The 20691-nt window shown below is 40.0% G+C and overlaps 1 protein-coding gene across 2 annotated transcripts in view; it reads left to right on the forward strand.

Annotated features, from left to right (window-relative positions):
• Positions 1-20691, forward strand: part of kcnip4a (potassium voltage-gated channel interacting protein 4a) — a 109279-nt gene that overhangs the window by 26062 nt on the left and 62526 nt on the right. The gene's annotated exons all lie outside the window — the stretch shown is intronic.

The raw sequence follows: 20691 nt of genomic DNA on the forward strand, positions 1-20691 counted from the left end.
CAGAGTGGTCTTGAATTTATTACCTACTCGGCATCATAATTTATGTGAACGTGTGTGTGTGTATTAAGGGTAAAAGGACACAAGGACAGATTAGGAGTAGAGGCAAAGGTGAAATCATTAAAATGAGATAAAAGTGATCAAACAGGTTTTTATGCAGCCTGTGGCTGTTCGAGCATTTGACAAACTCATTGGTTCTGTCGGGTCAGTCTTGCAGTCACCTTAATAATTTTGACAGCCGTAGCTTGCAAATTTAGTTCATGGTTGCCTCACTTTTAGTTTGCATCAGTTGTTATCGGTTTTATTGACTCCTAAGTTCTACTCCCGTGACTCAAATATACTATATACTCAAAAACACAGCAGAAAAAAAATGAGGAGCATCACGCTGATGCCGAATCCTTCTGAAATAATCCCCAGAAGCAGAAGTTGTTTCACGCTGTGTATGCACACAGCATTATTCATCACTATGTGCCTCTGTCATGCTGCAAAGCGTAATAGATTTTGGTTTCCCTTTTGTTCCAGGCACACACACAGAAACCGAGAGGTTTTCTAATAAGACAGATAGTGATTCAGTGGTATTAACAAGATTAAATCTCGGATTATAGTGGATTACCAGCAGATTACTCCATAAGGAGTCCATACAGGATATAGGTTATCAGCAGTAGCTTGCACTGATCACTGGCACATAGTACTAGTAAGCATCAAACTGGTGCTTTTTCTGTCTGATACAGGTGATGTGAATACACTAGTAGCATATATTTACACCTTTGCCGAGCATGGCTTCTGTTTCGTTCTTGCATTAACTGAGCTCCGCTGTCGAGTAAGTTGTTGATTATCACGCCTTGTAAGTGAGATGGTGCTAAACCCCAGAGAGGCGCTATATGAACATGCAAATTAATTCCAACAGGATTACAATATTTTCTTCTAGCGGTGGCTCCTTCCAAATGTTATGTATTTGGAAAAAAATGAAGCGCTTTACATACAACAGAGAATATTTCCATATAGTCGTGGCCTATTTTCTACTGTCTCCTTGACCTTAGAGACTGAGAGAAGTGGAGGATGGGAGGCAGCTACAGAAGAGTCTCTCCATCAGTGGACTGCCCTAAAAAAGGTGTAGATGGCTTCAGCTTTCCAATCATACCGATAAATATAGGCTCGTGGGAGATACCAAGCTTGCAGAAATCCATCTACTGTATCAGCCCATAGGTCTATTGGTGTTGGTTTCCATAGCTACCAGCAGGTCATTTAGGTCGCATTGCAATTCCCACTTGGTCAAAACTCGATTAATGTATATTCTGTAGTAATTTCCTTTAGTGTCCTCAAAGCCTTGGTTGGTTAAAAATGTGGCATTGCTTTCGCTGCACCATAGGCTGCAGTGATTGTTTGTGGGCAAAACTGTGGTCTGTAATGTCAGTTCTTATTAATTATTGATAATGTTAAATACATGGCTGGACATATTTCCCTTAGGACAAAGTGTAATTACTGGAGGTGTGCTGAGTTAGATAAACATTCTTTTTTATTGACTACAGTTTCTAAAGGATATAAGATTGGTTGAAGAAAAACTTGAATCTCCCAAATAATGAAATATGGATACACGTTAGTCTCCAGAGTGTTGAATAAATGCATACAGTCAACCCAGTGATAACTGCTGAATTAGCCATATTTTATTTAATGGGATATGTATTGATTGACTCCTCGAAGCTGTCAGTATTCCAGCCTATTTTCCATCCTCTAGACGATGTTCCTAAAACCATGTCAGTCATTATTAGTCATTTATTAGGCAGTTTCCACCTGAGTGGATCCATTTCTCTCTAAACATACCATATTAAGTCATCTTACACAGGCGATGCTGCAGATTAGTATAAATGGAGTTTGACCAGAGCGAAGCTAGCTTGGCCGTATTTGGGTGACCTGGGCTAGAGAATGATAGATGGAGTCAGTTAGCAGACCATGGGATTTTAATTGAGATGTTCATTGTCCTAGAACGGTCTCACAGTCATTGCCTCATTGATCACGTACTTGTCACGGCCAGCGCGAACACATTGTGTAAGGTTGTAGGTTATGTGTATGATGTAACAGAACAAGGCTGGACAGATTGTGCTGTACATTACGTCTTTATTGTCATAGGTAGTATTTGACGACACAATTCTCTATCTATTAACACGATGCGTGTTAAAGGTCGAATTTTGACATTGTCCCTCTGTACACAGCAGTATTTACAGCACTGAGACAATAATTTATTGATCAAAATTCGATTTAATGCACTTGCACAGCTACTGTTTTAATGATACAACAGAGACAGTTTGCCACCAGTTGTATTTATGCCACCACAGATGCTCAGTAGGCCTTGGATTTTCCAGCTGTGGAAGAAAAAAGATGGGGAAACAAGTCGCAGATGCACATTCTTTCAGGTTATAAATCCAGATGGCAGTGTCAGTGCCTATTCAGTATATTGGAAAAGCAGAAACTTATTTGTTGCATTCACCAGGGGAAATCTTAATCCATCCCAACGTTTCGAACACAGCTTCGGTGACAGAAGAGCAGGTTAAGCTACCGGTCCAACGGAGTATCCATCAGGAGCATTTAGATGTCCTAAAGCTGGGTGATTTATGCCGTTTATTTTCAAGTGACACTTTTTCAATGTCTTTGTTACGTAGTCAATACCTTTAGTTGTGTAGTGAGACGGCTGTAAACATGCCTTGTCCACCTCCATTTAATTGGATCCCATTGTAGCACACACTCAATCTGCCATTTGCTCTGGATCAGAGTGATACTTTTTGCAATCTTTCACCACATCTTCGCAGTTTGCTTGTTCCCTGAGTGTTTGGCTGTCAGGCGTCTCAGCTTCTGTGAGGCATCATCCTTTTTTTTCCCATCAGGAGTCCGAGCACATTGTAAGACATCACAGCACATGCCCTCTCAACCCAGTGCACTCACTTTTTCTAACAAGACTTGTAAAAGTTTCCTTGATATGACTTTTCTTTGCATGATCAACGCTTTGATGAGCCTCTGAGCATTTGTATTGATTGCAGCTTGTCAGCGTAATTGTTTTTTTTTTAAATTTCCTTGGCAGTGTTCTTTGTAATGGAACAATGGTGATCGTAATGTCTATGAGCTTTCAAACTACTATATATTGGGTTTGCAGGACTGCAGTAAATGCCAAACAAGCATTTCTTTCCTCTCTCTCAAAACAACCAAATGGGATTTTTTTTGTTTGTTTCTCAATGATGTATGCATGTTTACCACTCATGTTTGTTCTTGGGATTTTGTATATCTGATATTATCTGAAAATTCATCCTATACTCAGACCTAGAGCTGCAAAGAAAGTTGGGAAACATCAACATATTTCACTATTTTATGCACTAAATAACTAATTGATTAACTGAAACATAATCGACAGATTGATCGTTAATGAAAATGATCATTAGTTGTAGTCGTAGTTAGACTGACAGCTTAGTTAGATAGTGGGTCTGGGTCAGGACTGCAGTGGCAACAGGGCAAACAGAATGACACCTACATCCTTTGCCAGTTTTTTCTTAGGCAATCAATGGTCGGTTTATAGAAGGTGTTGTCTCAGCTTGTCTTGGGTCAGCCCAAGATCTACTTCTAAAGCAGTTCACCCTCTCAGTGGCACAGTGCCTCAAATGGTTTGTCTTTCTCAGTAGGAGCAGTGGTTTAAGTTCAACGTCCTTGAAAACTAGGAACAATATGTATGCTGAATTATTTAAATTTTCAGGCTTCTGTTGCTCTACAGTAATTATAAGTTGAAAAGAGGGTCTGATCTGGTGCCAAATATACTGAAATGAAAGAACATAAACTCCTCCAAGGAAAAAAAGTTGTTCATTTGGTCTTTGTGAGGTAAGATGTGGAGGCACTTATCCAATCCATGGCCGTGAGACAATGCTGTGAAAAATGCACTCGGTGACTTTTCAGCATGTACTTGAGAGCACATGTGCGGGGGTCTGGCCAATGACACGAGGGCCCGTCTTTGTTTCCCTCTCTTTGGTTTCCTGATGGCTATTAGCAGGTCATGTTCCACCTGTCCCATGAGGACAGCCCGTTCAAAGCCCATAATCCCTGACCAAACACTGAATATTTGATACCCACAGGCCAGTTGGCATTATGTCTGAATGGCAAGAGAAGAGTCGCTATTTATCACTGCTTGTTTTTACTCTATAGGCTGTGGTTTAGAGTAGACAGTGTAGTTGTAATGTGTAGTGTGTGCGTGGCCCTTCTGTAGAGTGATAAAACAGTGCACATGCAGACATTTATTATAAGCTAGTGTTTAAATCCACAGCTTTTTTTGCTAATAGAGAGACCTAATAACTTTGCTTTGTGGATTATCTACTAGCCTTTGTGCCTCTTGTGTAATACTTTCCTAAAGTGTATGGATTTTGCCACCTTTGCAGAGCTCATAGAAATATTAAGGCAGAGCAAAAGGATCATGTGAGCATTGAGTATTTCATTTTAATAGCTAGTTTAGAGCTTTTCTTGTAAATTAAACCCAATGTCCATAAGCACTTATTTTTCACGGTTCAACATTTTCCCTTGCAGCAGAATATTTCTCCTGTGATGTTTAGGCAGGCATAACAACAACAGATGGCTAAACATGTTTCATAAAGTTTCCTTTCATAGCCAGTGAGCTAACATGACATCTGCTTGATTTACTTGACGAGCATCTGTATGTATGTAAAGTTTGATGTTTGTGTTCAAACCACACAAGACTTGATTGCTTATTTGCAGTTTGCTTAAAATCCCATGATGTGTTTAACTCCTCTTATAGAAAATCCATCCATTATCTGTAACTGCTTAAACTGATCAGGGTGACGGTGGGGCTGGAGCCCATCCGAGCTGACTTTGGGTGAGCTCATTACAGGGCACATTCACACCTACGGGCTCAGTCACCAATTAACCTAAACCTTAACCTATTACGTACATGTCTTTGGACTATGGGAGAAAACTGGTACTGCCTCAGAGAACCCATGCAGTCACAGGGAGAACATGCAAACTCCACATAGAAAGGCCCTAGTCGAGATTTGAACCAGGAACCTTCTTGCTGTTAGCCTACAATGCTGCCACCGTGCCACCCCTTTTAGAAAATATAGTCCCAAAAATATCTGTACTGAAAGTTTGGTCCAATTTTTTGCTACCTATCCACCTGGTAAGGACGGTTCTTACAGGAATCTTTATATCTGGAACCACAGAAACCAGAAAGACTGCAAGCAATTGCAGGTATTAGTTGACAGTGGATATCAATTGACTTTCAAATACAAAGCTTTGATAACACTATCATTAAATCACCAACATCCAAGGGGAGCTATTTATTTAACAGCATGGACTCTTTGTAATTATTCAAAATGTTGTAAAAATTTAAGGTACAGCCTGTGTACATTTTTATGAATGGAATTACACATTAGTTTCATAAATGTGTGAGAGGATTTCAGAATTGTTTCAGTCACTAAAGAGTTAAGAAATACAGTAATACACTGTCAGCTTAACGAGATGTCTTACGCAGCCTGACGAGAAGCAACAGATTAGGATGTCTTAGTGATCCAGAACATCAAAGTATCTCGGCCAAGCCTCTTGCATAATGGAAAAAGAAAGTATCAGTGTCATCTAGTAACGGTTTTCTTTTAACCTTGTACGATGACCTTTCACCATGACCCCTTTCCCAAGGTTCAATGCATTTGGCGAACACAGAAAGAAGACCTTCGACTGTGATATCTGTATCCATATCAGCTTCCTGGCAGACCCAGTTTGCTGTCTCTTTGTTTCTCAGTGTCTCTGACTTCTTCTGGTTTCTGGTTTCTGCTGCAGTGTTGTCGTCCAACACCACAGCAGTACACATTATTTGGCTTGTTCGGTCAGTACACACAGTGCTCGGTTACATTGTGGTACTGTGTCAAAACTTGCTGCTGATGTTGGACAGTAGCTAAACCCCATGCTGGTCGTTTGCCTGACCAAAAAGGAGTGACAGGCTGTCAAGTACTGCAAACAAATCTGGCCAAGTGTTATGTAATAGAGGAGGGAGAGATTGTGCTCACTGTAGTGGAAAATTAATGTCACCATCTAGTTCAGCCGACAACTCTTTGTGAAACCTGAGTGAAAATGTTCTTTCTGTTGTTGAGGTTAGGACTGAGAAGTGGTTGCACATGAGTTATTGCAAGGTGAAAGAAGTCCTCGATCCCTCCATCATCACTTCTGCTCTATAGATGTCCACAAAAAACAACAATGTCAGCTCGGTCATTTAAACACCTTTCTTGCTGTGGCTGCAGAGAAATCTCCGTCACCCACCTTCCCTCCAGTTCCGTACCTTGTTAATAATTACTGGATGTGAATGAATAATTAGGATATGATGAGCTTGTCATAAAAATGTCATCCTCATAGTTGAAAAGGGTGATTAAAGATTTATATGCCAGGGGACTTGTCAATTTTTTTGTGTACTGTACATCCTCAGATCAGTCCAACAGAATCTATTAATGAGATAAATGTGTTAACTTAATTAAAGGGACATTAAAGAGATTTAGTATTATACTAACATAATCAGACTCAAGGCAGCAAAAACCAGGATATCCTGACTTTTAGTTTAGACCAAAACAATGCAGGGGGCTATGCTTATTGTGGAGTGTTGTGTTACAGATGAGACATGAAATATAATCCAGGAAGTCCAGTAAAAGGGCCTTGTGTTTTGAGGCTTATCAGATGCCAAACACTACATAGTGGTTTATATTCTTTAGGACAGGATTTTACACCTTTATAGAGTTGTCACGTGGCAATAATTTTATGATTGATTGCAACGAGTGTGAGGTAAATAGGGGACATCACTCATGTTACAAAGTAATCTACCATGAATGTGTTGTAGCACGTAATCAAATTTTGTCACACAGCCCTTTGTCTTCCCCTCTGCATTGGAACCCACATCTCCGAGCTGGCCTTGTTTTAGGTCAGGCTCTTTCAACACTTGATCCTACATTTCCCATTATGCAACTAGCCTAGTTCAAGCTCACGTCTTGAAAATGTCACACCCTCAAATTGTAACATAGGCTTTAACGGGCTTTGAAAAGTCAGCGGTACAACCATTAGGGTTATTTTCACAGGCTGTAGTGACCTTCATTGAGTGAAGTTGGTGGATTTCTCCTTGAATTAAATCAAAGGAGGTTTCTGCAGAATGCACATCCATTAGATTGGAGCTTCAACAGGTAAACTGACACATTAGAAAAAGTTGTGGCTTTTGTGCTTTTATCGATCACCTCTGTCACCTCTACAACATCCACCGATCCCTTTAGGATGCCAAGATTTGATTTGCCCTCATTTTTCTATATTTGCGTTTGAAATTGGCCTGTGGTTATCCCGTGCCACTGTCCATTTAAATTTCCCCTTGCTATCCCATGTAATCAGTTTTCCCATTTGCGCTAATGTTGGTAAACGAGGGTCCTCCTGAGTGGAAAGAATGGCTGGGTTATTTTTAGTATGGTGAGCATGGTTGAGTTACAAAGCAGCTGTGTATGAGGTATTACTGTGTTGGATCCAGCAGGACATTCACCTCCTTAGGTTGGGATGAGTGGAAAAAACAACAACAACTGAATCTTCAGCACAAAAATTGGCATCATCCACCAGGAGTCAAATGCTGGTAAAAGATACTTCCCTCACCAGCCAAAGAAACAAATGTAATATACTGAGGTACTTTGGTCCTAAACATTCCCTAGCCATTTGGATGATGCAAAAGTTAATCTCACACCCTGAAAGTATTCATGATTAAGTTAAATATTAATAAGATGAAAGAGGCAGTGTCAGTGGAGCAGAACTAAACAATACAAAAGAAATGTCAAATAACAGTATGCCCTTTAAAATTGCAGACTATTAAAGAGGAGACTTAATTTGTTTAGTTTGGATTTGTTTTCTTTGTTCATTGTTGTTATCACCTCAGAGAATTGTGCTGTTGCCCCAGTGCTTCTGTTATTTGCTCTGACTCTCCCTCAAGTGATCATTACTATAGTTAAGGCGAATTAAAAAGTTTCTTGTAATCACTTAATTTTAACGTCCCGTCGAGGCTCTTTGTTTCAAACTGTCCGTGCTATGCGCCCCGCAACTGGCTGTGTTTTCACAAAAAGTGAACCCTCTGCCCCAGACGCGCTGCGATACAAGAGACAATGTCCTTTCTCCACGCACCGTTAGCTGGCAATTACTGGGGCTGCAGCCCTGCTTCTGCTCTCTGCCAACAAAAGGAGACTCAATACACCTTTGAGGGTTGGAGTGGAGACTCAAGCAAAACAATAGGAACTTAGTATTATTAATATGCGCTCTGATAATGACACATTTCACCATGCAAGGATCATGCACAAAGTTTTTAATGTATTGCACACATCATTTTTTATTGAGGGACTTTTGTCTCCTTCTATTCTGCAGTCCCACAGGAGTCTGGGCTTTTGTATTTTTTCTCTTTCATATTTCAATTTCCCCGGGTGCTTTGTGGATCCACTGATGAAAATGGCTGTTCTCGAATGGTTTTCCATGTCATCTTTGATTGGTTGCAGATTGAAATTTCAAACAGATCAATCTCCCTCACTGAAACCTCCGCTTTCAGTGAGGGAGAAATGTCAAGCGGTTGAATAAACTGAGGCAATAAAATGACGGACAAGAGGCAGGATGTAAATGACAGCCGACATTATTCCTGACTGTAGTTTTTGACATTTTTGGTGTGGAGTAATGCCTCTGTGCTTTTACTGTGACCAAACTTGTGTTCAGGATGTGATGTTTTGGTCAAATGATCACTTAAAAGGCTGTCACTGCTCAGTGCTTTTCACCAGTTTTGGACAGTTCTTAATAATCCTGCACAAAATCTATTAATTCTGGGGAATTTTGGTTTCAGCGAGTTAATGAAGTGCACTGTATCAGGAAAAAAAAAATGTGCATGGGCATTGTATATCAAGGCTGGTAGTGTAAACAGTGTTTTACTTCTTAATTACACCCTGTTAGCTTCTGTCACTGTGGGGCAAGTTTGTTTCTCACTTGAGTTTGGCCCACAATTTCACATACACACACACACACATACCATCCCATGGAGAGAGTATGTGCACCTTGCATTCTTCAGTGTTACATACTGCGTGTGAATCTGAAGCACTGCAGTGTAAAATAGCTGCAGTGTGGAATTAGTGCATTGTCAAAAAGGTTGATTTCAGTTCAGTTGTATTGCACTGCAATATTTTGCTGCATACATTTCCTTGTTGCATTGTAAATCTTTCCACTTGGGATGAATTGCACACACTATAATCACATTTTTGATTATGATTCTAATTTAAATTGAATAGCCTCTACGGTCTTAGCTCCTTCAGAGAGCAATCAGAGAAAATTAACTTGCTTCATAGTGATTGCTTCTGGCTTTAGTTTCTAAGATGCTGGGGCCATCTCTTGTTTGTGGGCGTTGCAGGGTGCAGAGGATAAAGTGCTGTTGTGTGACCAGAATGTTGCTGCCCATCCTCTGCACTCAATCCATGATCTTGACTCTATAAGCTCCCAAGACAAGGACACCACAACCTAGCCACACGTTGACGCCTGGTCTGTGGGAGTCGTGGCCAAGATTGAGCCCAGATACATTTCCACCCCCTATCAACTCCCCACACCTCTGTTGTAAACTGGTGTAATCACTCACTCACTCTCTTGGGCGCAGCTCGTCATGGACGGCCATGCAGAAAATGGAGCACTTTCTCCATCATTCTGGAGACAGATCCACCCTTGGCCACATTATTTACCTGGCTAACTCTGTGTCAGCACAGGCAGGTGTAAACAGGAGGGATCTCGCCTGTCTAATGTCACTGTTAAGGTATAACAAAGGAACACAAATGCCTCCAAAGGTGCCTATAAATTGATAAATGAGCTGGAGCGAGCCTAATGTGCTGTGTAGCTTTAGTCTGCTTCATTAGTATTACTTGGTGGGTGTAGTGTCAATATTCAAGCATGTATCTGAGCGCACTGAGGTGACACATTATTTTGTTCTTTATATAACACTAGAGACTAAGGTTAAACAGTATTGCTATTCCAACATTGTCTAAATGAAATGAACTATGCTTTTATTTTGATAGGTGTCGGTGTATCTCAACCACTATGAGAATTAGCCCTTTAACATACACTTTCCTCCTTTCTTCCCCTGACAGTATTATATGTATATCCTGTATCACCTTGTCCCAGCTTTCATTGAAGCAGTCTGATGTTTACATGACAGAATATATTTAAACTCTATGAGCACTTTTAGCATTGCGCTAAGCGGTTCACTCTTGACCTTGGAAACCATTTCAAATCAAGGTCCACTTACTCCCTTGTTCCAGGGGCTGTCAACTGTATCACACCATTTGCTCAAGAGCTGTGAAGCTCTAGATGTTTTTTAGGACTTTACAGATTTAACAGTTGAGCTTGACATTTCATTCTTGACCTTTCATTCTAGACTGTTCCAACAAGTCAGTAAGTAGGCCATAAGTGGTGATAGTTCTGTCAAATCATGTTCATGTTCTTCGGCCTGATTGTATTCAGCCTGACATATTTGTTATCTTTAGAAACTCTGCATTATCCACTGGCATTTAAAGGGGTTACTTACATAAAGTTGAGGGACTTTGGGAGAGGCCGTTAAAACAAACAAATGAAGAGAACTGGTACAGCAGAGGGCAAAATATCCTGATGTTGGGTCCGTTGGGTAATGCTCCAAATACACTGAATCCTACATTCTCCTTAATGCAACTAAATATGACATCTTTGAATAGTCTCGCCTTACCTTGCCCTAATTTTTAAAGTCTATGCACCAAGTTGAGACAAACTTTAAAGCCATTCATGATGGAATTTAGAAATCATGATGAATTAGTGAGGTAATTTGGCTGATTAATAGATCAGCAATAATGTCTTTTGTAATGATTAGTAGCCAATTTCAGATAGTGCTCTCTGCTAAATTTCAGCTCAACTTGCCCAGCCGGTCAAGAGTGCAGATCAGATTGTCAGGACGGGTTGCAGAGCGGTTTCCTTTAGAAATGACACAGCAAAATACCTTGAACAGATTAAATGCTTGCAGCCCAATGTGCGGATGTAGCAGAGTAGAGGAGGTGATGTATGACACACAGAGCAACAGAGCCTCCTCTGTGGAAGCAAGGTGTCATATAGAATTTCTCTTCAGACTTCTGCATTTTCCACGCACCACTGGAACCATCGCAAATTCAATTTAAATGCAAAGCAACAGAGGAAAAAAGTATTTGCGTTCGCCATTTACAATACTTCTACCTCAGCAATAACTAAGCTTCAGCCAATACGGCTAAGGCCTATCTCCTTGTGGGCAATGCTCCACAGATCACACTGACCGTTCTATTGCCTCCGACTGGCTGCTTGATACATTAGATTTGTTCCTAATAAGGATGGATCACCCTCTTGCTCTTGTCCCTCCTTTCAGGTTCTTTGCCCTATTTTTCCTCCTGCTGTCTTTTTTTTGTGATTTAACTGTGGTCCCAAAGGAAATCTGTGCCTTTTCCTATGATCTTTTATTCTGTTTAAACTGATTCTAGTGGGACTCATGGGAACAAATGTACATAAAATAGCAATGATGGTAAAATTGCCAATTTAAAAAATGGCATTGTAGAAGAGTAGAATTGTGTTTTATTTAGCATTATTTATCTTCTGGATAATAACTGAGTTTGATTCAATGATGGATGGCATGAATTTGATTGATGGGTTAGCAGTGATTTAATTGGTCACATGCTATTACCATAATGATTTCTATAACCGTCTTCTGAAGGGGAGAGGACGATCTGAAAATAGACTTGCATTGGGATGCAAAGCCACAGGTTTTCATCTTTCAGCTTTCATCAGCAACAAAAGGGCAAAGGCTCACGTATATGATGTATTTTGTATCTTTCATTGGCAGTATTGTTGTAGAGAATGGTGCCAGCCTGCTATAGCCAGGTCATGTCAGGCCAGACGCTGGTCTGTCAGGTCAGACAGCTTGAGGACAGGGCAAACAAGTGGATATCAGTGACTTAGTCTGCGACAATAACTGCTGCCTTGCTGTATTTAGTCCAAAAACAGCCCCATGTTTATAGGCACAGATGGGGCATGTTGCTAGCTGTGAGACAGTTCATTGCCATCCAGGAAAGGTAGTTAGACTAGTAGATCATCTAGTTTAAAGGCTAATCAGATGCTAAAACACTGCACAACAGTTTATAATTCGATGAAGGATTTTACAAGTCTGAAAAATTATCACAGCAGCACGAAGTTCATTAAAACAAGGTAAACAAAATCGATAAAACAAAAGTAGTTTAGTAGCAGGCGTGTTGTTCTTGCCCAGCCTGGGGATTCCTGTCTTGTAGTGTACAGTTCTAATCTCTTACAGACAATAAAAACAGCTTCCTGTTTGTGGGGAAAGAAAAAGTGTAATCTGAGCTTTGCTCGAGTAAATAGAGTGGAGTCAGTGAAGCGGAGATGGAAAAGCCGAAGGAGTAAATAGAGATGCAGACAAAGCAATATTTGCTTCCCATATTTCCTTGTCCTTTGTGAGATGTATCAGTTGATGCCAGGGAATGAGCCTGAAAGAGTATTCTCTGAGGTGGCAGTTTCACTGGAGAAGCCAACTATTCAAAGTAATGGGAAAAACTTTTATTTTTCCCATTACTTTATTTTAATTAACATTCAGTTCCTTAAATTGCATCTCTTGACAATTTACAACAAAGCCAAAAAAGGAAATATTAAATACATATTAAACAACAATCACACCTGAATATATCCACAATAAAAATATTTATTCTCAGGCCCTGTATGTGTACGAGCAGAGACTCAAATGAAATTGAAAGAGATACAGTCAGAGATACACTAAATGTAATGCTTCAAAGCTTTGCCAGAGACATAGGTTCAGCTTCTGCAGATATGTAGTCATAAATAAACAAACAAGGTCACATTACATTTCCAGATCTGTGCGACAGATGCTTTGATGCACCATTTGCAGTGCATCATTCACATGAAAATAGTTCCTAAGTGTCCCCATCTTGACATTAAAATGTTTATCTAGTGAGGCAGAAGAGGTTTCAGCAAACTTCAGAGCCTTGGAATAAAGAAGCCTTCGGGGTCAGTTCAAGAGTTTGGCTTTATAATCATGTTATATGACTGTGACTGCTCACAAGGCAGTTAAGGCAGTGATTAAATTCAGCACTATGTTTCTTACTCATGGTGGTAGGTTCAACAATTGAGAATATCCACATAGAGAACAAGTCACTGAGACAAAATTCCCTTATTGCTTGAATATAGTACAATTTTTGCAAAAACATGAACACGAATTTAAATCCAAAATATGATTCAGTGTTTCACAGGAACCCTGGAGCGAACTGTTGGTCTACCCACTGCATGAAAACAGCCAAATCCAGAAGGCAAAACAGTCACAAACACCAGACTTTCTAGTCTTTTTCCACCCTCAGACTTTACATTTTACTGATCCGAATACACAAACCGTTTAGGGAACAAGCTGTTGCTCTTGGCCAGCCAACAACGAAAAATATGGTCGAATATGAATTGAAAACGTTCAGAACAAAATATGACATTTTCCACAAAACCAACGTTTCTTGTCTCTTTAGGGAAGTTTGCCTCGAAACACAACATCCACCAAAGTGAAATTCAGCTGACCCACACCATCCCAGATTCCCCTCTTTTCATGAAGCAGTCAGATAGTTAAATCACATTGGCCTTAGTGAGAAAATAGCATAATGAAAATGATAAGCCTATCCTATTATACTGTAAGTAAATACTAATCTCCTAACTCTAAATATCATTACTGTTAAAGCACCATTGAGTTATATACATAACACAATTAATTAAGCTTTTCCACCATGTTTTGTACGTCCTGGAAAGAGAGAATATTCTTCAAACAAACATCATACAGTAATCAAATAATATTTAATGGTTGGATATCTGCATCAGGCTTACTGAAATTCTCCGAAAGATGAATGAGTTTGATGTTGCTATGTGTATAAAAGAAAATGGGTGTCATACATGGGCCCTTCATGAATGCATCTTTTCATAATTTTATGCAAGCACGCACATACCCATAGCAGCATGTGAAGACCTCCCGATTAGCCTCACGTAAAAGAAATAAAACCAAGGGTTGATCTAAGAGAGTAGCAAATAAAGGCTTTTCTCAAAGCATATTCCTCATTATCATCACATCACAGCATGTAGTTTTTCTCATCTGTCTTTGTGATTACATGTCACTTAAGATGCAGTGTTATTAAAACTTCCTTTTTTTCCAATATAGAGCATCTTGCTGGAGGCAACTTTATAATAGAAATTTAGTAATTGTAGAGTATTGCATGCATTAATGCATGGGTCTGCTGTGTAAATATTAGCCTCACTGTAATGAATCAGGATTGGGATAATGTATTATACCCAGGCCTTATTGTGAAATTCTTAAATGTCTAAAGTCGAATTTCAATTCACTCAAATAGTCCACCTCCTTTATGAATTTTTATTATAATGTTACTTTAACTTTTGGTTAGCTTTCTGATTTAGAGTCTGTCACTTCACTTAGGCTGTCTGATGAGCGATGACTAAAGGGCAAACACTGAGTGCCAGTGTTCTCTCAGGGGCTGCAACTGAAGCAGCGTACTTCACAATGTGCTGATGAAAAGTGCCATCAAAGACGAGGCACTCTCTGGAAGGCTGATATTGTCTATCATGTAGGGGTAGTGGTGTGGGGTTTCAGCGTGATACAGTATGAGGCTACATTTCTCTGCCATGTTTCACACTGCTATTGTCCGAGTAATCAGACACTCATGGGTTTTGATAATGAAAGGTATAATGAAAAGATTAGTCGCTAGCAGCCGCTTGTTCTTTAATCTCTATTATTTCCTGGTTTTACACTGCAGCACATATTCCCGATTTACATAGTACTGGAGCTGAGCAAAGTTTTAAATATAATCCACTGGGATAAGAAATCAGATATCTGTGAAATGTACTAATTGCATCATGATTAAATTCCAACATTTTCTGGTTTTACAAATTGTTTTCCGGTGAAATGTCTTTGCAAACAGTCACATATTTACAAGTTGAGCATACATGGGGCATTGTTAGCATGCATCAATATAATTGTCACCCTCCCTTGAGCTTTGTTTTGGTCTCAACTAACCTCTCCTTTGTAGCTAATAAATGCTCTGCTATGCTAGTTGCTGTCTTTGCCTGTTTGTTGGTGCTGGGAAGGTTCAATACAGTGGGTTTATTGGAGCTTTTTTCCACTGAATACAACTGCCTACTTGGAAGGGAGTTGATGAGAATGGTGAGCGTGAGCCAGAATAGTAAAGGTGCAGGCTGTTAAACCAAAACACTAAGTTGAAAGAAGCCATGAAGCTCAGTAAAGCTGTGGAGATATGTCGAGTTTGGTCATAATTCTCTGTGGGTTCGTCACTGTATGATTTTTTTGTTAATTGTATAAAATATTGATCAATGCAGCTTTAAAGCCAAATGAAGTGAACACACAACACCACTACAATATGCACATACAACATGCTTAACAATTGCTTAGATTCATGTTTTCAGAAAGGCAGAACCAAAGAATCTTCACATTTTCCATTGCTAGCTATTATGGTGTAAAGGTAGTTGTGTGGAAAGTGTACATTTTGAGCTAATAACCTGGAACATGACTGAAAAATACTTAAACTAGTATGTGTTTTGGACAGTGACAAATAGGTATGATTTACCAAACCATAGGATGCAGAGAACATAAGGTCTATAGGAAGTTTGTCCTAATGTCTCACCTTGAGAAGCCATGGCTGAGAGTAATTGGGTTCCCTTAGGGTTCACCCTTGTAGCTGCAGGATACCAGAGGTTGAATGTGAAGACAACAGCTTTAAATCTGTTCATTTCTCTGCTTCTCTTGGTTGTTATTCTCTTTCCCTGTAACGTTCTACCTTTTTCATTGTGCCTCTTCTCTCTTTGTATGTGTTTCTGGTTTATGGAAGTGATAACACCGAGCTAAATGATGCTACCTCCAGGTTCATGTTTAATGGAGGACCCCATTACACATGAAAAATGGGCATTGTTCTGTAATGGCTGGCTAAATCTAGAGCCTGGAGCCACCACTGTGAAAATTCTCTAAAGTGGGAAGAAACAGTAGAGGTGATATCTCTGGCTGAAGACGCTGTGCGATATTTTGTGATGCGGTTTGCTGAGATTGTGTTTGTCGGTTCTGCCACACTGAAGAATACATTTACAGCAGTCGTTTTCATCGGCGAAAGACACTGATGGGATGTGTGAAATTCCATTTAGCCTGAAACAGATGGGCTTGTTTTAGATTGCTCTTGGTGTCGATGTGTTGGTTGTTATTGGCATATTGAATGACGCTTTCAGGAGGGTTTTGCTGATTAAGAGATTTGCTTGGCCAAGTCAAGGTGTTAATTCTCGCTGGATCACGAAGAATAAATTAAGCTACTACAGATTTGTTTTGGTGGAACTGGGAATCCATGATGAGATCCATGAAAACATTTGAAATTTCCCACACTTGCCAAATGGATTTACTTGATTATTTCAGAAAAAGAAAAAAATATATATCCACGTGAAGCACAGAAATACTGTGCTCTAAAGCAACACAACACAAACACTATGCTACCAACATGAACACTAGGTTACCAACACAGACTCTATGTTACCAACACAAACTATGCTACCAACACAAACACTACACTACCAATACAACTGATACACTACCAACACAAACGCTAAGCTGCCAACACAGACTGAGACAAAAGGAGTGTCATTATCAGTGTCGTGGTGCCCAGTAGTACACACAGGAAAATACACCCACTCATGAGCAAACAAGCTCTAACATGTGACGTGGAGGGAGCACTTGACACGTCATAGGAAGATCACATTTCCCATTAGCCTCCTTCCCTGCCCCACACTGGGTTCTGAGGCCTGGTCCTCAAGTGACATCTGCAGTAGACAAATTGGTCTTGAAGAAGCCCAGAGGCAATCACAGCAAATCATTCGCCCCACAATTATTTGTCCCTTAACAAAACGATCAATGCACTCAGTGAATCTGACCGTTGCAAGCTGGGACATGCTAAAATAGACTGTCTGGTTGGGAGGGTAAATCTCTAAATAACAAGAAGGGGAAAGGTTCGAAAGGAAAATATTTGATCTGAAAAGGCAGTCAGTCCTTTCAGCCTGGAATGTCCTCAGGCCAAGTGCATCCTGGTACTGTAAGTGCAGGTGAGGTGTTATTTCCTCACTATATAGTATAGTTGTTCTTTTTTCAGTCCCTGGCGATGAGAACAAATAAAAAAGAAACACAGATCATCACATACATTACCACAAGTGGATACACCATAAAAGTAGTTTTAGTTGCATAGTGACTGATCCAGAAGAGAAGAACATTTTCCTGCTGCCTCACTATGCAGTCACGTCACGTGCCGCTTCTCTGATTGCCTACCACTGTTTTATAACCCTTGCATGGGCATAACCTATGTTAATACTGATTGCCCCGGCTTTGCAAGTCTGATCAGTCAACCATAGTGATTTAATGGGCTATCAAAATAAGTGATGGGAAGGGTGCTGAAAGTTGATTTATATTGATTCCTTTGTGTAAACCTACGGTATAGTACATGCATGTTTGTTGACTCTATTGGATTTTTTTATCACCTTTTATGATATCCCCATATACAGGCAGTTGTTTCCTCTGTTCAGCCAGAACTGTCGGGATCTTTTTTATAGCAGGTGGTCACTGCACAGGCTTTAAAGTGCCTTCACTGGGACTGTGAGTGGGTTCATGTCATCATAGCAAGACTGCTGCTGCTGCTGGTGAATCTGCTTTGACAGAACAGTGCAAAAATACTTGTACATTTCAAGGGGACTTATGCATGTGTGGGCTGTCACAATGCATCTGCCTGCCAGAAAATATTGGACTTTCATATCCAGATACAATCTGTTGCATGTGGAAAATACTAAATTTCTTTTTAATATTAATGAGAAAGTCAGTCTGTTTACATCAACATGGTTAGGCTGTTTAGTTTCCTTACTCTGCAGTTAAGTTAAGCCTATTTTTTCTAAAAAGAAATTTATGTATGAGATAATTTAAAGTGCCTTTGTTGATCTCTTATTCATAACCTCAGCATGACACTTATTTCACACCCCAACCAAGCATACAAAACACAGTTGTGTTTTCATTATTATTTCATATTTTGCCCATCTTTTGTCTCTCTGCTGTTGTACACAAACAAACTCACAAACATATTCAATATAGGGAAACTTGGCCTTCGCCTTTATGTGCCTACCATTCACCCACTGTATAACTTAAGCTGTGAATTACTGATGATTTGTGTTGCGGCAAGATTTTATTGGGTTAAAATTCAATTCTCCACGTCTGGCAAATGGAAGAACGTGAATAATTGATGTGTACGCCATGTCGGAGGGCAAGAATGAAATGGAGCGTGTTCCTGACTGAGCTTAAAGGTTTACAATCTTGCAGGTGATAAAGAGAGAGAGCTCCGAAGGATCCTTTTAGGGGTGAAATAGACTGCTGAAATTCAGCTGCATAAAGTTCAGTTAAATAGGTTTTTTCTTCAAATTCAGAGACTTTGTCAAACAATTTTAAATGAGAAAAAATATCAGTCAAGGAAGCATGAGTTATTCATTTTAAACATTTTTAAATTAACTTGCTGGAGACAGAGAATACCTCAGTGCTTCAGGAAACTTTGTTCTATTGGTTGATTGATTACAATGACAAACTTCATTCAAGCATGTTACAAACATAATTCAGTTTTACATACAGTTGCAAACAAAGACACCCAGTGATCCTGTCTGTGTTATGCTGTATGCACTCAGATGTCACTGTGCAAATTTCATTATACTTGTTAACAATATCCTTTGTTCACACATTGAAATGTGCTAATTGAAAAGCTGGGAATCTCAAATAACTGCTGCACATTGCTGCATAACCTTCAAATAGTTGCCATCATACTACAACTATAAAATGCAGTAGCAGTAGAGAAGTCAGACATGGACTATATCTGTTCAGGTCTGACATGTTCTCAAGTGAACTTCTGTTGCTGAGCTATGATGGTGGGAAATTAAATTCATCGATTGCCTATTGACCCCCAGCCCCAATACAGAACAGCGCGGTGACGCAGCAGCTTGACCATGAAATGTGATTTTATGAGGCTTGCTGTGCCTGGCTGCTTGATGCAGATGTTAACCCTATCTGTACTGTGTCAGCAAAGGTGACTGGGAGATAGTGAAGCGTTTATCACAGTTAAGAACAGGAGTTACTGTGATCCTGTCTGTCAGGGCGGCTGTAACAGCGTCACTGCACTGTGACTGTCTCCAGGAGATTTCAGCAATGCTGACCCCTGCCATAACAGGGACTCCTCCACTTGAAGGGCTGTCTGTTTATGGCTGCAACGTACTAGAAGAACATTATCAAACTTGTGGGAATTTAAATTGCTGTTGAACTGCTGTCAAAGTGTGCCGCAAGCAAATGTCTCTATACTCACTGTGACTTAAGTGAGTCTGTGTATCTTATCCTTGACACCCCAAATGATATGTAGGGAGCTTGTAGATTGCAGTTTTAAGTATGAAATGTGTGGAGACACTGTCTTGGATGTAAGCCCGTGCACTTATGTATTTTAAATACACGTTCAGCAAGTGTACCTTGATATAATTCATCCTGGAAATAAGCAGAGGGAAGAGAAACAAAGGAAGTTAATTGGAAACACACTGCTGAAAGGAAACTGCTGAAAACTCAAGTAACACTGTTGACTGGTAGCAGGCAGTGGTGTATCTGGCAGGTGAACAAGGCTGTGCGAATGTGATTATTTCAGTTGAAGAATGCACACACAGCAGCATATAAAGCAAGGTCACTTCGTTAAGAGTATATTTCCTCACTACACCATCCAGCTGCATTTGGAGAATGAGGAAATCTCAATATATTATCAAAACAAAAACTGGAGGCACTTCATGCTGAAGTAATACACACATAAAATAAATTTAATAAAGTAATTCATGAAGCAGTAATGCTGGCTCCAGTCTCCAGTCAAACTTGCTGCTCTTGTTTTATATCATCGTGAATTGAATATCATTGGCATTTTGTCTTTCGCCCGAACAAAACAATATCAAGATGTCCCCTATAGTTGTCTCTCATACCTGCCTCTCTGAATTTGACTCTGAACTAGACATGCAGTTTGTGTCTGTCTAAACCTTGGTTGGCCTCTCTTCTGTTCCTAGACAACAGACAAGATGATGGGCTATAAGTTTAGGCCATGTCAGAGCCTTACAGACTGGTGTGTGTCCTCCACCAGTGATGGATGACACGGTGCAGCGGGTGCAACTGCATTAAAAGACTCCCATTCGATCATTTCTCTCCCCAGAGCACATACATATATGAGCTCAGGGCGGAAAACTCACCTTGACTTGGTGTGTATACAGCGTGCAGTTGTGTGGCTGCACATCGCTGTGGGAATTTTTGCCTAACTAAATGTTTCTGTTCTGCGAAATGAACGTATTAACAATTCGTTCGCTCATACCGCTGTGATGAATGCATGTTAAACACCACTTACTGCCGTTTGAGGTGGCCTCACATTAAATCCGCACTGAGGCTTGTAAACGTGCAGAGCGAGTTACTATAATTGACTCCGGCGAACAACGGAATTAGTTGCATAATTGCAGAAAAATGGGCTGCTTTCCAACTTTGTT

The sequence above is a fragment of the Larimichthys crocea genome, chromosome III (assembly GCF_000972845.2).
Source record: "Larimichthys crocea isolate SSNF chromosome III, L_crocea_2.0, whole genome shotgun sequence".
Lineage (NCBI taxonomy): Eukaryota > Metazoa > Chordata > Actinopteri > Sciaenidae > Larimichthys > Larimichthys crocea.